This window comes from Gallinula chloropus, assembly GCF_964237585.1.
Source record: "Gallinula chloropus genome assembly, chromosome: 5".
Taxonomy (NCBI): Eukaryota; Metazoa; Chordata; class Aves; order Gruiformes; family Rallidae; genus Gallinula; species Gallinula chloropus.
Window position 1 is genome coordinate 46,616,159 of NC_140090.1, and position 22,016 is coordinate 46,638,174.

At 49.4% G+C, this 22,016-nt stretch overlaps 1 protein-coding gene across 1 annotated transcript in view; it reads right to left on the reverse strand.

Moving 5' to 3' along the window:
* Window positions 1–22,016, reverse strand: part of CDH23 (cadherin related 23) — a gene marked incomplete at its 3' end in the record, with an annotated part of 189,176 nt that overhangs the window by 136,905 nt on the left and 30,255 nt on the right. The window contains exons 2-4 of the mRNA XM_084265242.1: window positions 19,339–19,481; window positions 16,244–16,291; window positions 15,907–15,999 (exon numbers count right to left, since the gene is read on the reverse strand). The remainder of the gene's footprint in view (window positions 1–15,906; window positions 16,000–16,243; window positions 16,292–19,338; window positions 19,482–22,016) is intronic.

A 22,016-nucleotide genomic window follows, 5' to 3' on the forward strand; every position in this document is an offset into this window, starting at 1 on the left:
CGATGGGAATAACCTGCACCCTCTTCTCCACAAGAAGCTGGTAAAGCACTTGAAGCAAGTGCAAGGAGGGGCCCATGTCCCATTCCACCCCTATCAGTGCTTATCACCCCCTTCCTTCATTGCTGGTCAACACTGTTTTCCACCACAGAGGATCCAAACACTCCACCCAAAGGCTCTAGTGAGTGAGGAGATGGGAGGAAGGAAAAAGAAATTTAAAGAAAGAGAAAAAGTAAAGACAAGAGTAACTTTTGCCAACCATATTTTTCCGAACTCATAGAAAGGGAGAAGGTGAAGAGCCAAGCTTCCTTGGGAGGCGAAGCCTTTAAGGTAAATGTATCATGAAAAAGAAAACTTCTGTCACTGCTTAAAAAGGTTTTTGACAGGTCTTCATTTGTAACCCACAAACAAATGCAGTTTCTCATGCTCCATGGACTCTAATATCACTTCATAGCAGACCTGAACCCAGCTTTCCACTGAAAAGCCAGAGAAGCAACCACATTAAAATAGCTCTCTTCACTGCTTTTGGGCACACCAGAAATCTTTCATTTCAAGAGCTGCACCTAAGTGCCTGGGAGCGCAACTTGAATAGATAGAAACGGCTGCTTGAAGTCATTTAAATAGCTTTGGGTGGACCGGTTGCAGTTAAGTCAAGCCTAACAAACACGGCATTATTATACAAGGCAGAAAAGGAAATAGTGCCTTGCCCTATTTAAGCTACAGTCAGGTTTCAGAAACCCCTTCCTGGCTTAACTGATGAGAGAGACTGTCCATAACCCAACAGTTCAGACCTGCATGGCTATTTTGAGTCCCCCACCAATGTGGAGGAAGGGTACAGAAAGCACAGAGAAGAGTCATCCACCACGCACCAAGGATCATGTTCCTGTGTGATCTAATCTAGGTGATCCTGCTCTGGCAGGAAGGTTGGAGTAGATGGTCTTTTGAGGTCCCTTCCAACTCCTAATGTTCTGTGATTCCACGTGATGGGGATAGAAGAGAGAAATAAGGACCCACTCCAGACCTAGGACATCAAACAGCTTGTGACATGGTTGCTAGGAGAACCTCTTCCATGCCCCGTGCTGTAAGAAGGTGGTTATTCAGGGAGATGAACTGAGCAACTGAGGCGAGAAACCTTTGCGGGCAGCTTCGCAACACGTGACCATGGAAAGCTGCCTCAAAAAACAAGGTCTGGTACAAATGGGGATGATGCCAGAGCACCACCAGCACAGCTTGACAGAGAGATGCAGGCTTTGCCAAAAATGGTAAGTGGGAGATGGCCAGCAGTCAGAGATGCACAAGGCCAGGCCTCATCTTCAGGAGAAACAGGGAGATAAATGGAAATGAAGAGAAGGCCATCTTCTAAGTGATGGAGAATCTGAAGGACCAATGTCACCATGACAAATCGGAAGATACAGACAAAGCATCCACCAGCCAGCGCCTCTGCTCTTAGTTTAAAACATCAAAACCAGCTACAAAAGCACTGACTGAGCAGCAGTGCCTGGCTACCTGCTCCAGAGCTCACAGTGCCCATCCTTGCTCACACTTTTCAAAGTTTAACCAGAATAATCTAGTCCCTTCTAAGATTTACAAACACAGCTGAGCCTGGAAATCCCGTATTTCATCTGCACAACACATGCAGAGTATTTTTGCCTCTTAATGTTGTGTTAATTTTGTTTCCTTGCTTCCTTTCTGCAGAGTTCCCAAGATTTTGTGTCAGCTACTAACTCATTCCTTCTCCCGACTGCGGGACGAGAGGCTACAAAGCCCATGTTTGTCACCAGCCAGAGGAATCCTCTAGAAAGAAAACCTGCAGAGAAGAGATAAGAAGCATCTCCTCCACTCATCGGAATTCAGGGAAAAAGACCAAAACAAATATTAATGAGAGGCACTTAACTGTGCCTGTTCAGCAATCAATAATGCACGACAAGGTACACAATCGGGCCGTGCACTTCACTCCACTGCTATGCAGGAGGTCCAAAACAGAGGGGTCTTCTGCTAATCACCCTCCTTGAGGTCACGTCAACAGCTCTCCCAACTCCAACTCCCCATCCTCTTCCACATGCTCCATCTGTTACAGAGGCAGGGGACCAGAGCAGTGACTAACTTCTCACACTTGGGTTTAACAATTATGTTCACCACAACTAGTCATATTTCTTCTTTTTTTTTTAATCTTGCCCTTCCAGTTACTCAAAAACATCACCTGCTCAGCCATGTGAGTCCTCTGGAGCATTTCTCCATGCATGGGTGGCATTTGGACAACAGGAAGGGGCGCGGGGCTGCTTGGTGGGACTCTGTTCCGATGTCCTGCGTGGGAACAGGGTATGATGGGAGGATGTGACTACTTATGGATGCAGACAGATACTGTCCTTGCTGCAGAGACTCATTCGGAGAGCAGACCTACGCCTGCAAAAACAAAGATTGTGGCTCGGGAGCCAATTTACCTTTCTCTGATTGTTCCACACAAAACCTTCATTTGTCACTAGTGCAGCTTCTCCTCCACATCACCCCTAAATGGACCATCTCCCACCCCTGCCCACAAGCACTGGGCACAGGAGGGTGGCTCTCCCCACCTCCTGCTCTTCCAGCAGGATTCCCAGGCTGGCATTTGAGGGCGCTTGAGCGGGTCCTGCGACATAGGCTGCAGGAGGAGAATGGCTTTCAGCTCAATTACCCTTCACATTTCAAATGCATAACGCTCTGCTGAGGCTTTTTAACCAAATCTCCCCCCAAAAAGCATGCCTGCCACAGCCCAGCCTCAAGCACAAATGTGCAGAAGCGATGCAACTTGCAGCCCTTGCAAGGCTTGGCTCTCCTGTCCCTGCTGGCCACCCTTCTTGGACGTCTCCTCCAGGCTGTCTTGTCCTCTCCTTGCTGGGTACCCTTCTGCTGGGGACAAGGGCCCTTCTTGCTCTTCTTCCAGTCTCGGCTTGCCTCTTGAGCTCCCAAGCCCAAAGTACCAGACGAACAGAGGTCAGGTCCCTTTGAGATGCACATCAGGTGCAAGCAGAGAGCACAATTGTTGCTGGTTGGGACACACACAGGCCACCAAACACCCCCATACACCCCACAGAGACAGGTCAGCAGAATGCAGCCACTTAGGCTCTTCTTTGTAGAGGCGCTCATAACAAAGATTCACCACTTCATACAAGTGAAATAGAGGTCTGTCAGCTTTCAGATAAGAGCTAACCTCCTCCTGACATCATCTGAGCAGATCAAAGGCAACACGCAAGCACACAGCAAGACACCGGTTAATATGATGATGGGGGACTGGTGGTGAAGCACACGCCTTGGGTCATACAATCATTTAGGTTGGAAAGAGCTTTAAGGTCACAGATTCCAACCATTAACCTAGCACTGCCAAGTCTGCCACTAAACCACGTCCCCCAAGTGAAACGTTTTCTAAATGCTTCCAGGGGTCATGACGCTAACACTTCCCTGGGATGGACAACCCTTTGGGTGAAGAAATCTTTCCTAATATCTAATCTAAACTGCCCCGGCACATTTTCTCTCATTCTATCTCTTGGTACTTGGGAGAAGAGACCAACTTGGCTACAATTGCCTTTCAGCTAGTTGCAGAGAGCAACAGGGTTTTCCCTCAGCCTCCTCTTCCCCAGACTAAAGAACCCCAGTCCCCTCAGCCAGTTCCCCATCAGATTTCTGCTCTAGGCCCTTCATCAGCTTCTTTGGACACTCTGCAGCACCTCAATGTCTTTCTTGTAGTAAGGGGCCCAAAACTGAACACAGCATTTGAGGTGCGGTCTCAGCAGTGCCTAGTACCAGAGGACCATCACTTCCCTGGTCCTGCTGGTTGCACCATTTCTGACACAAGCCAAGATGCTGTTGGCTTTCTTGGCCACCTGGGCACACTGCTAGCTCTCTATTGATCAATATCCCCAGGTCCTTTTCTACCAGGCAGCTTTCCAGCCACTCTTGGTCAAGCGTGGGGTTGTTGTGACCCACGGGCAAGACCCAGCACTGAACCTTCTTGTACCTCCTACAGCTGGCCTTGACCCACAGGGATCCAGCCTGTCTGGACCCATCTGTAGTGCCTTCCTACCCTCAAGCAAATCAACACTCCTTCACAGCTTGGTGTCATCTGCAAGCTTACTGAGGGTGCGCTTGATCCCCTCATCCAGATCACTGATAAAGATATTCAAGAGACCTGGCCCCAGTACTGAGCCCTGGGGAACCCCGCTTGTGACCAGCCACCAACTGGATACAAGTCCATTTACCACAACTCTTTGGCTCCTGTCTTCCAGCCTTCGTTTACCCAGTAAAGGTAGTACTCATCCAAGCCACCAGCAGCCTGTTTCTCCAGGAGAACACTGTGAGAAATGGTATCAAAAGCTTCATGCTAAAGCCTAGGTAGACAACATTCACAGCCTTTCCTTCATCCACTACGTGACTTGCCATAGGAGAAGATCAGGTTAGTTAACCAGGACCTGCCTCTGGAGGAGCAACCTTGCTGAAAAAGCTCTATTTGCCCTGCAGAAAGGGGTAGGTCTTGTGATCCAAGCCCTCAGAAATGAGGCCAGTAAGGGAAAGCCTTGCAGACGAGACCCCCGCACTGATATGTGGTGGGATACTGGGCTGGCCCATCCATGTTAGGAGGATGCAGGCTTCCAGCTTTCTCCCAGCCCACCCCCTGAAGCTTACAGAGCCCTCGAGACCAGAGCATGGGTTGGTATGCAAAGTGCTCAGAGGTAATGCCGGAGTTATGGCCCACAGGACAGAGATCACCCCAGCCACATGACACCTCGAGTTTTTTTAGCCCCAACACCCCCTCTTCCTCATCCTCACTGACTGCAAGGACTGGGGCAAACTGCAGTGCTGTAGTCCTCAGGGGCTCGTACCAGAAGAAACAGCCTCTTTGCAAAATTCCCTTCCCCAAGCACACAAGTTATATATAGGAAAACAAAATATCCACCTGTCTTGCTATTTCCCCAACCAGCTGAAAACCCTGTGATGCTTCACGGGCCATCAGCTAACCACCACAGTGGAACAGCTTTATGCTTTAACCCTCTCAGCCTACCTCAAAGGTGAGGCACAGGCACAGCACATCTCAGAGGGCAGTGTTTTCCCCCCGGAGGCCAAAAAAATAATCTGCACATGCACATCTGGCTGTCTGTTTCCAGTATGTTTCGGAGAGTGATTTTCCAAGTGCTGAATTAGTAGTTCCTGACCCAAGCAGGTTTGGGGTGCTCCACACCACACACGCAGCAGAATTTATTCCCCATTCAGGATGCTCATCGTGGTGCACAGCAGAAGTAGGTCCGTCTTTCTCCGAAGCTCAGAGTTCTCAGCTAACCTCTAAATAAAGACTGATTAGTGAAAGATATTTACATCTTCCACTCTTGGTAACAAGCTGAGAAGTGCTAAGAAAGCACGCCTTGGATGAGCACACCAGCCTCCCAGTTACATGCTCCTTTCTTCCCTCCTTAAATACCCATATGAAAGTAGTGCTGGTGGCCACGCTGGTACAAACAGCCAGACCCCAGGTCTTCCAAGCAGAAGGTTCCTCCAAACACATATGATCAACTGAGACTCATCACACATAGGCTGGACAGGAGGTGGCCACTTTAATTAATATCTCCTCTTTCTCTCTGCCCTCCTTCCCATTATCCTTTCAAGTCTGATTTACAATTGCGGGTCAAGCCTAGCTGGAAGCGACACACGTCAACGTGATGAAAACCAAGGCAGGTTTAAAAAACAGGGAGAGGCTGTCTGCATAACCATCACCTGAACCAGAGGAGAAGGGCAGGCTGTGGCCAAACATATCCAGCACCCCAAGACCCTCCTAGATCATGTCGAGTAAGCTGGGTCCCTGGCAAAACGATGGGACAAACAACAACCGTCCTACACATGGTGACAGCCACCAGCTCTTCTCTCCTTGCACCCATGAAGGTCTTCAATGCTCTGGTTTAGCTATTTGCACTGTATTAGGGCAGGGAGCTGGCTTGCATGGCTCTTCGTGGAGATCCTTTGCGTGCCCATGCAAGCGCCTGCATGTGCAAAGCTGCCCTTGCAAGCTGCTCCTGCAGCCGGAAATGAAGAGAGCAGAGCCTGACATTTGGAAAGCGAGGCACAGTGGCAGAAACACAGCAGGAGGCAGGGAAAGGGGAGGTGGGGAGGCAAGGAGACCGCAAAAACGGTATTTGCAAAGCTCATTTACCGCACATTTGCTCAGCCCCACTGCTGAGAAGGGAGTGGGCCTGATGGCAGCCTTGCAGCAGTGGGGATGAATCTCTGTAGTTGCCCGGCAGCTCAGCATCACGCCACCCCCGAGCCAAGCCTTCCTGTGCAACACATCCGAACCTGCATCCACCCAGCTTTGGGTTGCATCTTCATTTAGGGAAAAAACCCCAAGCCCAAACCAAAAAGGCTTTTCAGATATCCCATAAAACAAGTCCTGAAAATTAAAAACTTCCAGGGATTGCTTTTTTTTTGGTGGGGTTTTTGTGTTTGTTTTTCTTTTTAACCAAAATGGCCTTGAACCCTACATTTGGGCTTCCTCCTGTCCTCATTATTCAAACTGACAAACGACACCAACCCCATTTTAAATTTCCACAGCAATTAATGGTGGAAATTAAGCAACAGCTGCCTAATGCTGAAACTTCCTCCTAGATCAAATCTCCTCCCGTTTGTAAGGAAAGCAGTTGGAAACTGATGTGAATAGCTCAGTTCACACATAAATATTTTTAAAATACATAGACTGATTTAGTCTATTATTTTAGCTGCAAACTATGACCAGCAATAGAAAGCTTATTATACATGACCGGCACTGACACATTACAAACTAATAAAACACAAAAATGCAATTCTGAAAAAAAAAAAAAAAGAAATTGGAATGAATCTATTGCAAGAGCGATTTTTATTGCTCTTTCAAAGCGCTATTTCTGCCCGGCTTTGCCTGTCAAAATGGCAATATTTTCCCTAAATATTTCCATCTTAATTAAAGCTGGCAGTTTTATTGGGGGGGGGCGGACAAAAAAACCCCCACAATACGCTTTGCGGACATCCACCAGCTCTAGCTGCACCGAGAGAGGATGTCAATGTGCGCCCACCTTGCAGGTCTGCTGCTGAGGTAGATTAATTCATATAGAAAAGAGCCAGTACCCTAAAAGGCAGCAATGGTTACAGCGTCCTGTAGCATGGGATGACCTTAATTTAAGTGACATGATTGAAAAAGGAGCCTGGAATGACAAACTGTGTGATTATGTGGAGGGGGAAGAAAAAAAAAACCCACCAAACCACTTTCAGCGAGGGCTCCTTCACTGCCTTGTGCCAAGTGGCCGCAGCCCCAAACGCATTAATAAACATGGCTGTGGTCGGGCTCGCTCCCACCATCAACTTCAAAGATGATGAGAGGGAGGTAAACAAAACAGGGGACGTAAAGGGAGGGGGGATGCGGCTTTTTGCTGGCTGGTGTGAGATAATAAGTTTGGTCCCAGGCTTCTGGGAGAATATCGTAACCAGGGGAAAGAGAGATAAAACAAAACTAATTCCTAGCAGGTCACATTCATTAGCTCCTCGCTCCTCTGGCTGTCTCCAGCAGCAGAGAGCCCTTCCTCGCGCCGGGGACAAGGAAGGGACCTTGAAGCCATCTGCTGCCCAGATGTGTAAGTGTAATTATACTGAAAGGGCTGGGCTCTCCTGCCCCAGCCCCCTGCAGAAGAGCAGCCTTTCAGCCCAAGCTGCTCCTGCAGCAGGCGATGCTGCTGGACCACAGGCCCCAACCACCAGGTCACAGAGCCAAGGGGATTCCTGAGGAGCCATTGTCACTTGGCATTGTCCATCCTGAGCTCAGACATCAGGGATGGAGGTCAGGGACAAGCACCCAAAATAAACTCGGAGCTTTGAGAAATCAGCACAAGACCAGTTCTCAGCACCCATACAAACTCCTACGCATCACCCAAGAGCATGCCTGCATCTCGAGGTTGTTCAGGAGCAAGGATGCTTTCCTTTGTCCCCGTTTCTTCCTTGTTGAATGATTCCTGGTTTGTCTAAGCTACCTCACCTGCTTTGTCTGGGTGTTTCTTGCTTGGAGGACGCATCTGTACAGCTTCTCTTTCTCTGCCCCAAGATTATTTCTTTGGCTCCGGGAGCCTTATTTTCCCAGCACAACGACACCAAATTGCTTGCTGCCCCACACTCGCTTTTCTTTCAGCTCTAAATCTGCTGCCTTCTCCCCTTTCCGCATTCCCCTGTCCCCTCTGTCTACCCCAGTACTACGCTGGTCAGAATAGCACAACTATTTCTAATTTTCAGCCTACCCCACCCTCCTTGCTGCAGTATCCTTCCAGAAAGAGCCCAAGTTTTGCCTGGTGGAAATGACTGTTATCTCCAGGACACTTTACACATTACTTCCACGCCATTTGGAGTTTTCCGCCCCAGTAGTTTCTGTTGCATCTCTCATTTCACTCCTCGGCACGTGTTTTAAAGGACCAGGGTCTCCTATTCACCAGCAAAAGGCAGACAAGCGACAGGGCTGCTAGCGGTAGACGCTTTCTCCCTAGGATGTCAGGATGTCACTCAAGCCCCTTTGACGTTCTCCATCTGGCGTCACAGTATACGCATCAGCGGTAACGAGACAAAAACCTGCACGCAGGTGACCTTCAGAGGAAAGGATGCTTCTAGGTCCGAGCACTTGCTTCATCACACAACAGCTTTCCTCCATGCAAAGAGACACCTTTACCAGCCTCCCAGCCCTGCATAACACCCCGTACCCAGGCTATGCCACACAAATCCTCTAATATCTCATCATACACATGGAGCACGGCTCTTTGACGAGCATCTTCCCCCTTGAAAAGTTCCCACATAACTCCCATGGACATCTCCACTGTGAGTCGTGCGAGCCCTCAAGCCCAGACGCTGTGTTTCACTCGATGCACCGCAGCTTTCCTTTGGTGCTGGCAGGAAAGAGAAGGTGGCAGCTGCCTCCTGGTGTGCTTCCAACCTCCTGCCCAGAGAACAACCACCAGCATCCAAAAGCCAGAATGGGTGTCTGCCACATCACCCAAACTTCCCCAGACCCCAACAGCCCATTTGCATTTCACTCCCACATGAAAAGGGATCTTTCTAAATATTTACAGAGCCAAACCTACCCAGTGTGCCAACGCACATGGCATACTGCCTCACTGCCTCATCCGGAGCAGAACTCAGCCCAGCAACTTGTGTATTATTCACAACCTGGGGTCCCCATCCGCTCGCTGCTTTCTTAGCTCCCCTTCTTTCTGCTCTCCTGCACCAGCGTGATGGCCACTCACACGGCCTCTCCATCACCCATGGGAAAGAGCATCCCACGGTACCGCTGGCAAAACCTTGACTTGGCAATTTTCTCCATGTAAAGATATGTTTTAACATTCAATCTTCCTGAGCAACGTAAAAACAGCCCCATCTTGGCAGATCATGCAAGCTGGGGTTGAGAGAGGAGGGGAGAAGGCACGATTTCTCTGAGGGATGTTATATTCTACCTAGTGATTACAGCGCAGATGAAACCCTCTCAAAGGGATTATCTCATCCAGCTAAGAGATGGGTTTTTAATAGATGGACGCTACGCCTCCACTTAAGACTACTTGATGGGAAGCCTCTGCTTCCACGAGTTTTCTGGATAAAGTTGGAAAATAATTAAAGGTTGCTCCAAATTTTTTATAAATAAGTACACCTGCAAAGGGGAAACATCAAAGCAAACACATGATGACCAGCTCCATGAAGCCAGGGAGGTGACACAGAGATCTAACCTGTTATTTTGGTGAGCTGACTTGTCCTTCAGGGCTGGCACAGGTTGGCTTTGGAACCCAGCAATAACAAACACTACTAAGCACAGCTAAAAGTGAGGGTGCTCAGGATGTTTGGTAGCAGTTTCGCCTGCTGCAGGTTATCACTGCATAGCTAGGTGATGAAGAACCAGTTGATGCCTCCTCACCTCCCAGTTCTCCATCAGGCACTGGAGATGAGAAATCCCCCTTGGTACCCAGTCATGCCAATGGGATGCTGGGTGTGGAAGGGAGATGGAGATGCTTGCCTACCCAGGAAAGAGAACCAACTTGCTCCTGGCTACTGGTGTTCATACACAGCTTCAACAACTTGCTAATTTTTTTTTGTTGCCTCTCCAGAAAGAGTTTTCCTTTTTAAAAAAAATAATCCTACCATAAATAAATTTGCACATGAAGGGCTGTAGGAGGAGTTCAATCTGCGGGAAGGGGAAGGGGAAGGGGAAGGGGAAGGGGAAGGGGAAGGGGAAGGGGAAGGGGAAGGGGAAGGGGAAGGGGAAGGGGAAGGGGAAGGGGAAGGGGAAGGGGAAGGGGAAGGGGAAGGGGAAGGGGAAGGGGAAGGGGAGGTTGCATTGGGTGAAGTTATTCGCCACAAATTATTTGTGCAGCTCTAAAATCCACACAGAAGCATGAGGGCAGGAGAGAAGGAAAACACTGAGTGAGGAGAGAGGCTGGGAGGGGGGGAAAGAAGGAAAAAAAGGAGGAAGGAAAGCAGCCAGCGATGATTATAGGCCATTTTGCAAGGTGGCAGGAACATCTTTCTTATCGGTTCTGTTATCACCTCCTTCAATTTAAAGGCTCTTTATTTAAGGGGGGGACACAAAACAAACCCAAAAGATGCCTGGGAGCGTGCAAGGGAATGGCTAATGGGGTTGAAGCAGGGGCTCGCACTCGTCATGGCTGCTTCATATGTGCAGCGTCAAGCCTCGGAGCCGTCGCAATAGAATTATACGAGCCCCTGAAGACTCCTGGGCAGGATGGCAGGGAAACTGATGTAATTACTGACATTATTACCATTAAAATAAAATAATAATTTTAATTACAGCTAGAGCTTTGGGGGCTTTTCTCTGATCCTCCTTGTCCCTGCTCACCATCCGGCACGTTCTGGTTCCAGGCTGTGCAATGGGACAGGGCAGTGACAGCCCTTTCCTCTCTCTCCCCCTCCCCGACTCCCCTGACAAACGCTTTTCTGCACAATTAAAAAAAAAAATCATCATAAAAGCCACTGTTTCAACTACACCACCACATTAAGGATGTAAACGGTGACCAGCAGCTTGTGAAGTCTCAATCCCAAAGGCTACTCCCCAAGCAGAAGGGACTGCTGTTGACGGTGAGCGCCCGCCTGTCTCCCAATTAAAATAAACTGATAAATCAGGGCTGAGTTCAAGAGATGCAACACCTGCAAGCTGGACCAGAGCTGCCTTGGTGGATGCTGCACGCTGCCCAGAAAGTTTCCTTTCTATTTTTAAACTCCTTTCCCACTGCCCTGCGTCTTACTGGTGCTTGCTTGGAGTCAGGACAAGACGAGCACGTTCCCTGCGCAGACGGTTGTGGTTATGGATGTGGTGGGTGCCTTTTGAAAACACAGCCCTGTTATAATTAATATCTCCTGTCAAGTTACAGATCCCTTTTTGCGGTGCAACTGTCATCTTGTGGATGGCTGGGGTGCTAAATGGCGGTCTCTGGCCCAGAGCCTGGCTGAGGACAGCTTGTTGCTGGAAGATGTAACCCAATAATACGCATTACTTTATAAATCACTCAGTGCGTTAACTGCAACAGGAGGAGGCAGGGAGAACACCGAAGGAGAGAAAAACCCACTGGAAAGCTCCCGAGGGAATATTCAGCAGAGAAACTAACAATTAAGTGACCTTTCTGCCAACACGTGGAGACCGATCATGCTCCAGGGCCAAGAGAAGGCCACGGATGGTTTGAACTCAAGGATGCTGGGGGCTGTTGCAGGGGAAAAAGGCTCTTTGAGAGAAGGTGCTTACTAGCCAGCTCAATGTTTGAGGAACCTCTGCAGGACCCAGATGTGGTCCTGTAGATGGCACCTGGGAGCAGCAGATGCAGAAGATAGGTTTGTTAGAGCCATAACTTTTCAGTGTAAGCTTCAAGGTTCTTCAGTTCAAAAGGCAAATGGAGGGCTGTGTGCCCCAGGAAAGCCTTGCACTTGTAAGCTGGGACAGGGAAACCCAGCAGGCACCTAAAGGAACCATCCACCCCAATCCCAGCACCCCACCAGGTACCGCAAAACCAACATGGGGGAGGGGCTTGGCTGCACTTCACTTGCTTGCTTCATGCAAACCCATTGAACCATGTCAATCCAACAAGACTGAGTTTCTTACAGACCCAGTCAAACGGAAAAACAGATCAGAGAAAGCAGATCGGACTTGTCAGAAATGGAGGCATCGCCACAACAGCCCGCCAGCAAGCTCAGCAATATATGTGGGAGTCCCAGAAACATGGTACCTTGGGGCTGGGAGAGGAAGAGGAGAGCGGAGAAAGAGAGGGCACACACAAGAGACCCATCCAAGAGGAGAGCAAACCCTGAAGGTCAGAGTAGCAAGCACACGAGTGGCTGGCTAATGTACTACAGCAGCACCACAGGGCACGGACACAGGCACACACGTCCTAGCAAACTGAAAAACCATAAAAGTCTATTACAGCAAATCAAACAGCAGTCAGCATGACAGCCATTAGCCCAAAATGAATACACGAGAACTTAATGAGCTCTGTCGAGGCCAGCTTGGTGAATTAAGTTGCCAGCTCTAGCAGGATTCCCCTTTTCTTTACAGACTTGAGAGCATCCGTCCCGCCTCGTTGCCTTTTGACAAGCAAATCACGGGGCGCGCTTGCCCAGACGGGATGGACGATTACGCTGGAGCAGCATCCCTCTTCTGACACACGGGCCCTGACTCAGCTACTCCAGGCAGGTACCGGGGACATAATTAAGACCCAGAGGACCAGTGGCATCAGCCCAACACACGAATGATCCCCAGTCCAGCTACTGTGATGGTGGAGGAGCCCATGGTTGAATGGGGTGTCCTTCTCCTCCCTCCCAACGCCAGGGAGGTATCGTAGTCCTCAGCCCATGCCCAAATAAATTGACATTCTCCAATCAAGCGGAGTGTGTAGAATGCCGGGACGGGTATTTAGAGGCAGTATTGTTTTTAAAGGTCAGTTTACTTCATGTTCCATTTATTTATGCACACTCTTTCTTTGACTTTCCTAGTGCCACACAATAGCAGTGAGGTTTAAATAGCCTTTCTGTTGCTGCTCCATTAGCTAGGACAACTGCAAATCGATACACCCATTTATCTCAAAATTAAAAAGAGAAAAACCCTCATTAGCTGCCAATTCTGCGCAGAGCCAGTCTATGAAAAGCCACACCAGTGCTCCTGCAAGCTTCTTCCCTGTGCCCATGCTCCAGCTTCTGTTCATTCCTTATCTACAGGCCCTTCAGCTTGGCCTGGTGGGGCAGTCCTTGAGACAGGTTTTGCTACCCGTGCCCTTGCTGTTCCCCCCTAGCCTGAGCCATCTGTAGCATGGGGGTAACATGGGGAACACTCTCATCTCCTACCATGACTGGCTCCCCAGGCTCAGCTGCATCCAAGGTGCCCCTGGCCCACAGCTTCTGCAGGCGCATCCCTGTGCCACATCACCTCCAGCTTTGAGTACGTGTGGACAAGCAACAGGCACAACCTGTGGCCCAGAGAAACTCTCAAAACAAGAGGGCATCTCTTCAAGAGCCGTGCCAGCACACACACAGAGTAAATTCCCTGCTCACATCTCCCATGGACCGTAGTCCTGAAAGGGTGGGTCCTCTTTAGGTGGTGGGACTCCATTTCTTGCTTTCACAGTGCCTGACAAGGCAATGCCATGTCCCCGGCAGAAGAACAGAAGTGCTGTGAGGATGCTGGCTGAGCAACATGTTTGTGGCTCATTACCTCCAATTGGTGCCCTTCGTTAAAGATCGTGGAGAGAAACTGGAAACTGGCACACGATGCCTTATAATTAGATTAGGCCACCCTCCAGAAAAACACAGCTCTGATGGCCAAGCGGGTGTGCTTGGGGGAAGCACCGGTGCCACACAATTAGGCCATCCTGGAAATCCCTCTGGGCAAAACCACAGCTCCTGTGCAAAGCAGCTGTGACACGTGAGAGGGAGACACTGAGCTTCAGCCTCCTTGTCTTTTTCTTATTTTTCTATCCAGACCACCTACCCACAGCTCCCTTCTTAATTTTCCAAACCAGCACATGCCCTTTGTCCTTGTTGCTCCCCAGGCTCTACACAGGTTACGATGGGAAACTTGTAAGGCTTAAGATTGGCGAGATCAGCTCTTAGAGCAGGAGTGACGAGCAAGAGGAGATGTGTCACGGCTGCTCCACACACATAAACACCAGGGCTGAGAGCAGCACCGGATCCCAGCAGAGACACAGAAGCCAAAGGCAAGACCAACACCTTCCAGAGGGGCTTCTTGCACAGCATTTGCCATGTCATTTCTGCACCGCTCCTGCTTTGAAGAGGAGAAGAAATGACTCTGACCCAGTGTCATTCTCAAAGGGAGGTTTCAGATGACTTGGCACGAAGATGAGACTAAAACTCCCGGCTCATACATCACAAGCGACCTAATGAAGAAACCTCATCCTCGCAGCAGAGGGACGAGGAAAGATCAAAGCCCAGCATAGCAGGGGATCAGCAGTCAGCATATTAAATAAACTGCCGTAACACAATCGTTTGCACCTCTCAATTACCACAGGCTGCTTGATTTCACACACAGAGACGCACACTTGACCTCATCCACACTCCAAGGCACGCTCTGGGGAAGAGGGGCTCTGCCCTGGCACCACGGTGCAAGAGGAAAGGGTTTCCTCCACTGGAGAACATGAAATGTCCTACTAATGCCCTCTTTCAAATATAATACCCTAACTTTGTCCTCCTAGCACAGGCAACCAGCTTTCACCCTACTTCTTGAAAGTGTAAATTCACATCAGGTCAGCAAGTTCTCGGCATGTTTTTGACAAGCTGAGCTCTGGGTGCAGAAGATCTCCCTGACAGTATGACTAGGTGCCACCTCCTTTGCAATGGCCAGCATGGAGAGAGAGAGACTGGCAGAAAGTTGTGGAAACTCCATCCTTGGAAGTGTTCAATGCTTGGCTGGATAAAGCCCTGACAGACCTGATCTAATAGAAATTCTCTCTGCTGTGGTAGGAGCTTGGGACAGATAATCTTCTCTGGTCTCTTCCTAACTACCTTACCCCCAAGGACGACATGGGACAGGTCCTTCTATGCAGGCATTAAAGGAAAGCACCAGCAAGCACAGAAGCCTTTGGGCAGGACTCTGCCAGAAGTTTGGCATCAGGCAAAGATCCTGCCTCAGGTCACCTCTGTGACAAGAGCTGCACATCCTCCCCAGCTCAAAAGAAGAGCCAAACAGATTCCTGTTTACAGCTGTTTTTCAACTTCACATTTGTCATGGGAAAAGACATCACCAAAGCCGAGAAGACTCTGATCTCCAACCCGACACTTCCACCTGCCTTCCCTCAGCACCCAAAATGCTGCCAGTTTGCCTCCGCCCATATTCAGGCAACAATAACTTCCAGATCTTTAATCCTCCCCCCTAACCACAGTGGGGATCCAGGGCTGGAGGACACTCCCACACACTGGTGGCCCTTAGGCAGCCAGCTCTGCAGCAACCAGGCATCAAGCGCAGCCACTGAGGGAAGATTCAGGTTACAGACTCAGACCAGTCAGGGTTTGCAGGGACCTCTGGGCATCGCCTAGTCCAACCCCCTTGCCAGAGCAGGATCATCTCAAGCAGGCTGTACAGGACAGCATCCAGGTAGGTTTTAAGTCTCTCCAGAGACAGACACTCCACATCCTCTCCAGGGTAGTGACAGTGCTCTGTCACCCTCACAGTAAGGAAGTTCCTCCTCATGGTAAGGTGGAGCTTCCTATATTCAAGTTTGTGCCCATCACCTCATTTATTGTCACGGGGCACCACTGAAAAAAGACTGCGCCCATCCTCCTGACCCCCACCCCTCAAGAATTTATGAGCACTGATAATATCCTGCCTCAATCTTCTCCAGTCTAAGAAGTCCCAAATCCCTCAGCCTTTCTTGCAGTGATCCCTACCTCCGGGATGCGGACGCTGTAGGGCTGGTTGTGGAACCGCGGTGCATTGTCGTTCACGTCTCCAACTTGGATGTTGACGGTCCCTTTGATCACCTGCAGCCACAAAGATAATGCCACGGAGCAGGTGTCAGCTTTATGCATGGATTTACCACCTCAAGCCAATTCGGGGATGCTTTTTTTACCCCTTGGGCTTTTGACAAGCAGTGGTCCTGCTCCCTAGACACCCCCCCACCATCACCCGACACAACACAGCAGGTCCCCTGGCAGCACCACTCTCATCCTCCCACCGCTCCCCTCTGCCCGTGCCGCGGACCATGAAATGAGAAGTCACACTTACCCCTTGGCTGTCACTGACGGAAAATTCAACCGTGAATTCTGACTTAGTCTGAAAGGGAAGGAGAAGAAAAACATATAATTAAAGATACTGTAGTGTTTATCTGCAGATGGCAGGCTTGGGACTTTTAGCCAATATTATTACATGCAAAATGCTTTCAGGACCTTCAAGAGAAGACGGGGTGCTTGAGTGCAATTACCTACGTTGAGTAGAAAATGCTGAGAAATGTGAGTGCCAGTGGGGCTCCAGCGTTATTTCGCAGACACAGAGAGCTGCTCTTGCCCTGGGTCGGAAGGATGCAAGGACTACGGAACCCACCCCCCGACTAGCAGCTGAGCACTTTAAACAGACAACTGGGCTAAAAGTAGATGAAAGAAGCCTGCTGTTTAACCTATGACATGCCAGCAAGCCTCAGCTCTCTTTGCATACCCGCCCTGGTCCCCGACGCTGCTGCCGACTGCCTGTTTGTAGCAGCGAGAGGGAGAATAAAGTACAAGGCGGAGAAAAGTGGTTTTCCACCTACAGTGATGGTGACCCGGCACCATCCCCGACCGAGAGATACAGGGACGACACAAGAGAAGGAACTCCGAAAAAAAACGTCTTTTTTTTTCAGGGTGATGATAAAACACAGGCTCGCTGAGGATGTATAAACCATGCTGCTGCTTTCCCAACTTCCCTGTTACGCAGCAGGGATATCACGTAGCCGGGAACAGCAGGATAAACCCAGGGTCTGTGGTAAGAACTGGCTGAAATCCCACAAGCCCATTTAAAAAAAATAAATAAAATTACTGTACAGTCCTCCCTGACCCTAATTGCTTTAATTAATTAACAGCTTGGTCTTAAATGGCAATATAACAAAGCCACCAGTGCTGCGGGGAGGGACAAGTAGGGAACAGGGGATTAATTTGGGGTCAGGGTAGGGGGATACAGCTAGCAGGGGCAGACATTTTCTTCCCCACCTTTCTTTTCCACCAGGAATCACACAGGGATGGACAACAACACTTGGACCACACCTATTGGGTACCCAGGCACCATTTGGTGTTTCAGTTCTCCCAGGAATCCGTTCCTCCTCCAGCATCCCTTCCCATACACCAGTTCCCCTGTCTAAGCCCAGAAACTTGCTGCTTTCAAAGCATCGCACAGGCAAGGCTGGACAGAAATCAAGCTTGAAATAGCACTCCATGCTGCAGATTTGGTTGAATTATTCCTAATAAAGATGACTCAGGGACAGGCAGCAGCCACTGGTGACCAGACCAGGAGCTCTACTTGCACCAGGCTAACAGTTCATCCTGAAGAAGGGTTTGGAGATTGGCTTAGGAGTGTGTACACCCCTCCTGCCTCCCTATCCAAAAGGATGGCAAATTTAACCCAAACAAGGTTTTCCTAGCCTCCTGCCTCGGGGCAAAGCCTGCAGGCAGAACAAAGAGCTGAAATACAGATGGACAAAGAAGGATGTTTTGGCTCTGTGTGCCATCCCACCCCGTTGCTCCAGAGTCTTTCACCCGTTTCCCCCCCAGCCATTGGTGCCACCGCAAGGGACAAAGCAGTAGGGAAGAAAGGAAAAACAAGAGAGAAGCAGCCACCTGTTGAGCATTTAATTTAAAAACTTGCTAAAATAATCAGAGAAAGACGCCACATGCTAAATTCTGTCTCCTCCCTTTCATCTTAGCACATGCTTTTTTTAGACCTGGGGTATGTCTTTTTATTTTTTAAACCCATTTTCCTTCTAATCTTTACAGGAGTGAAAAAAATCTTTTAAAAATTCCTTTGCCTCTAGACATTCACTCCTCCTTCCTCTTTTTCTTTCTCTTCCCATTTTCCTGTATCATTTACCTTAGAATGATTCCCTCTCCCTTTTCCAATCTCTCTTTTCCTACTCTGTTGTAGGAGAACTGATCTCTCCCCTTTCCTTCCCCACCACCCCTTCCCTCATACAGCTTTCTCTCCCCCCAATTTTTTGATTGCACACATCCACGCTGGTGCGCCGCTGACCTCCACCCCTATCCCTCCCATCCCACTTCCTCCACCCCAAGTTGCCATTTACACCCTTCCCACATCCATACCAAGCTATGCTCACCTCCGTCCTCACCCTCTTCCACAAAGCACTGACTTTGAGGCCCTGGGACCAGTTGTTGGGTGCGGGTTTCTCTCCCGGTTCAGCCCAGCCATACAAGCAAGCTCTGCTCAGCTCCTTCCCTTCCCACCCTCCCCCACAAATAGACACCTACAAATCTATTGATCCCTCTTCTTCAGCTTAAGGCTGTTATCATAAGTATTGGGAAGCAGTAAGCATCTGAATAAGGGAAGATCTATGACTCACGCCAGCAGCTGTTGGCACAGGGAGGCAGAGGGGAGAAGGGTGAAGAAAAACACTTTATTTTTCCAGTGCCTTGTTCTTAACGCTGTGAAATTGGGTTTGCCTTCCCCAAGCCTGAGCAGCATCCACCGCTCTGCTCCTCTGCATCCCCACATCTGGCTGGCTCCGACTGGGACTGCCAGCGCCTGAGGTGTGTTAATGGGTTTTATCTTCACAACACTGCCACTGGCAAAGGAAGCACTGAGGGCAGGTGATGGGAGCACTGGGAAATTAAGCATTTTGCCCAAGTCGTGTGTTATTTTCCCAGTCTTACTGAGTACCTCTGTCATAGAATCATATAATTGTCTGGGTTGGAAGGGAGGCCAAGGATCATAGAGTTCCAACCCCTCTGCCACAGGCAGGGCCACCAACCTCCAGGCCTCCATCTACACAAGGTTGCCCAGGGTCCCATCCAACCTGGCCTTGAACATTTCCAGGGATGGGGCATCCACCACCTCTCTGGGCAGCCTGTTCCAGCACCTCACCCTCCCTCCTCTCTCCAGTTACTTCTGAACTTGCAAATCCAGGAAAACCAACAAGCCAGACTGAACCAGAGTACCCCATGTCCTTGCTGAGCTGGGAATAGTGGGACAGACCCTGACAGGGAAACATCAGATGTTTAGAATCCCAGCTCTGCAGAGGGAGCAACATTCAGGCTGCAATCTCAGCCACCGCAGAAGATGGAGAGTCCCCATTTACCTTCCCTTTGGTGGAGGATGCTCGTAGTGGAAAGCGGCATTACCTCTCTGTCCAAGGGCTGCCGGAGCCAGACGACACCCGTCACGCTCTCCACTGCAAAGAACCGGCTGGCTTCCTCCCCAACCACACCAAAGACCAACGGGTCATTGTCCAGGTCCCGGGCCAGCAACTGAGTCACTGAGGAGCCTGAAACAGAAAAGGAAAGAAGTTATGAGTGGGGCAGGGGACAGAGAGAAAGATATCCTGAAAATACTCAGGTGGTCTTTTTCAAGTCACCCCAAAACTATTTCCCCATGGTGCTACAACGCCTCAAACGTTGATACAACAGGTGAGGGAGTCAAGTTGCGTGTGGTCCTGCTGTTCTTGCTAGCACAGATAAGTTGTACCACTGCTCCTCTGCTCCCTCGCCCTCATCAAGGCAGCAAGTCACCTTAGCTGAGCAGAAGCAGGGCTGTCTCAGGTGCTGGAGACAGCAGAATCACCCATACTTCTTTTAGGGAAAGCAACTACCAGCCTCCCTCACACTTTTACCTGCCACGGGGCACCACCAGCAGATACAACATCATCAGCAAGTCAAAAGCAAGCATCCCAAGGCCAAGAGCAGGTGCTTCAAGGATTAGGATTTGGTAGGACGCAGAGCCAGACACAGACCTGGGGTTTGTTTTAAACACTGCAGCTGCAGCAAGTGCTGTTTTTAGCAGCTTCTGAGGAGTCCACACCCTCCCAAAAAGCATGAGAAATGTTGGGACAAATCCATTGCTACTTTATGCCAAATAATGTTTTGAATACATCTTCTGCAGCATTCTGAGTCCCCAGGCAATACCACCCTTACAGCCTCATTTCAGACCCACAAATACCTCCTCAGATTGTTTTGGGCCTCTCCATGGTTCCTCCAAGCATATTCAAAGGCTGGTGTTGTTGATTGACCATGGCTGGCTGCTTGTCACCCACCTAGCCACTCTCAGTCCCCTCCTCAGTAGGACAGGAGAGAAAATAGGAGGAAAACAGCAAGGCCCCAAGGATGGGGGGCACACCACCTCTGCATGAACCATCTTTGTCAGCACGAGAGCACCCCACAACCTCAAGTCATCTGACCAAGGAGAAGAGATGCCAAAACTGCATCCATCTGGGAAGAGGAGGGAAGCACCAGCAGACCAGAGGGCAAACATGGCCCAGAACGGCAAGCAGAACAACCCAGGCAATTACCGACTGGTTGGCCTGACATCAATCAGAGCTGAAATAATGGAAAAAGCTGATATGAGATTCCATTAATAAAGAATTAAATGATAGGAACAATTAATGCCAGTCAACACAGTTTTTATGGAAAATAGGCCTTGTCAAACAAGCCTGGTTTTATTCTTTGATGAGATTACAATTTTGTCAGATAAAGGTAACTGCAAAGAAATAATAGACTTCTGGCAAGGCATTTGACTTAGCCTTGCGTGACTTTGATTAAAAATTTAGCACTGTACGATACTGATGAAGCTCACTTGAGTGAGGAACCCAGCTGCCTGGCAGGTCCCAAGGCCACCGACCACTGTCCGGGGACATCCCAGCGCAATGTCGGGTGGTTTGCCACATGGCAAAGGAGGACTGAGCCGCCAGGTGAAGCACTTGGGAATTTAGGCTCGTTCAGTAGAAAACTGTTTTCACAACCTCTTTAAAAATGCTGGGGGACCACAGCTGTGGAGGAGGGCATCCCATAACCAGCTGTTCTGGCAAGACCGGGGTCCAAGCACGTGAGAGGCTCTTTCCATGCCCTGGTGCAATCTGGGTGCTCGGAGGAGTGACTTTGAGGCTGTTATGCCAAGGCTGTAATTCTGCAGGGTACTTGGCTGGCTGCACCGTCTTCAGGACTGGATGCAAGAGTAAGCCACAAACATCTGAGCACTAGCAAAAATGCTTTCCACTTGACAAGGGCTTTAAAAGCTCAAGCTGCTTCGTTTATGAAAGAGCAAAGATGACTCAGACCATCTCGAGCACATCCATGAAGAGGACAAAACGTAAGCCTTAAAATGACTATTCCAGTGCAAGAAAGCACAGCAAAACTCAATGCACAAACCTAGATTAATCTCTGTGAGAAGGAATATCAGTGGTTTTACAAGGAGCAAATGCAATTAACCATTGAGGGGAGGGGAAGATCCTTCCACCGACACAGGTACAAATGAGCAACAGGTCAGGATCAAGGACATTTTGGACAAAGACCCAAAAGCAAGAGTCCTTATCCAAACAACTTCAATCAGCTGGTTCATCTCCAACATTCCCATCTCTTCAGTCAGGGCAAGTGTGAAGCCAACACCAGAGATAGGATGCAACCCTGTGCTTTCTCAAACCTTCTCAGACTGTTAACGTCAAACAAGCTACCAGTTTTGTTTTGTTTTGTTTTGGAGGACATCTGAAGCCATCCTTAGCAAAGGTTTCTTTGCCTCAGAAAACAGGCAAGGCTGTGACCATCCCCATGGCAGCGACAGCCAGTAACTGGTACAAGATAAATTCAGGGGGGTGTATGTCTATTCTGCCAAATTTGATGGCAGAACAGAGTTTCCCCCTTTACATCTCACACCCCCCATTTTGATCTAAGGGGGTTATCTGCAGTTCCCTCCAGGACTGCAAATACTTCAAAGCCCAAGAGGTTTTGGATTCAGTCACAACTCACAGCAGAAAGAAAACGATCCTAAAAATCCTGCTGAATAGGAAAACCAGGTCCCGCCCAGTTCTAAT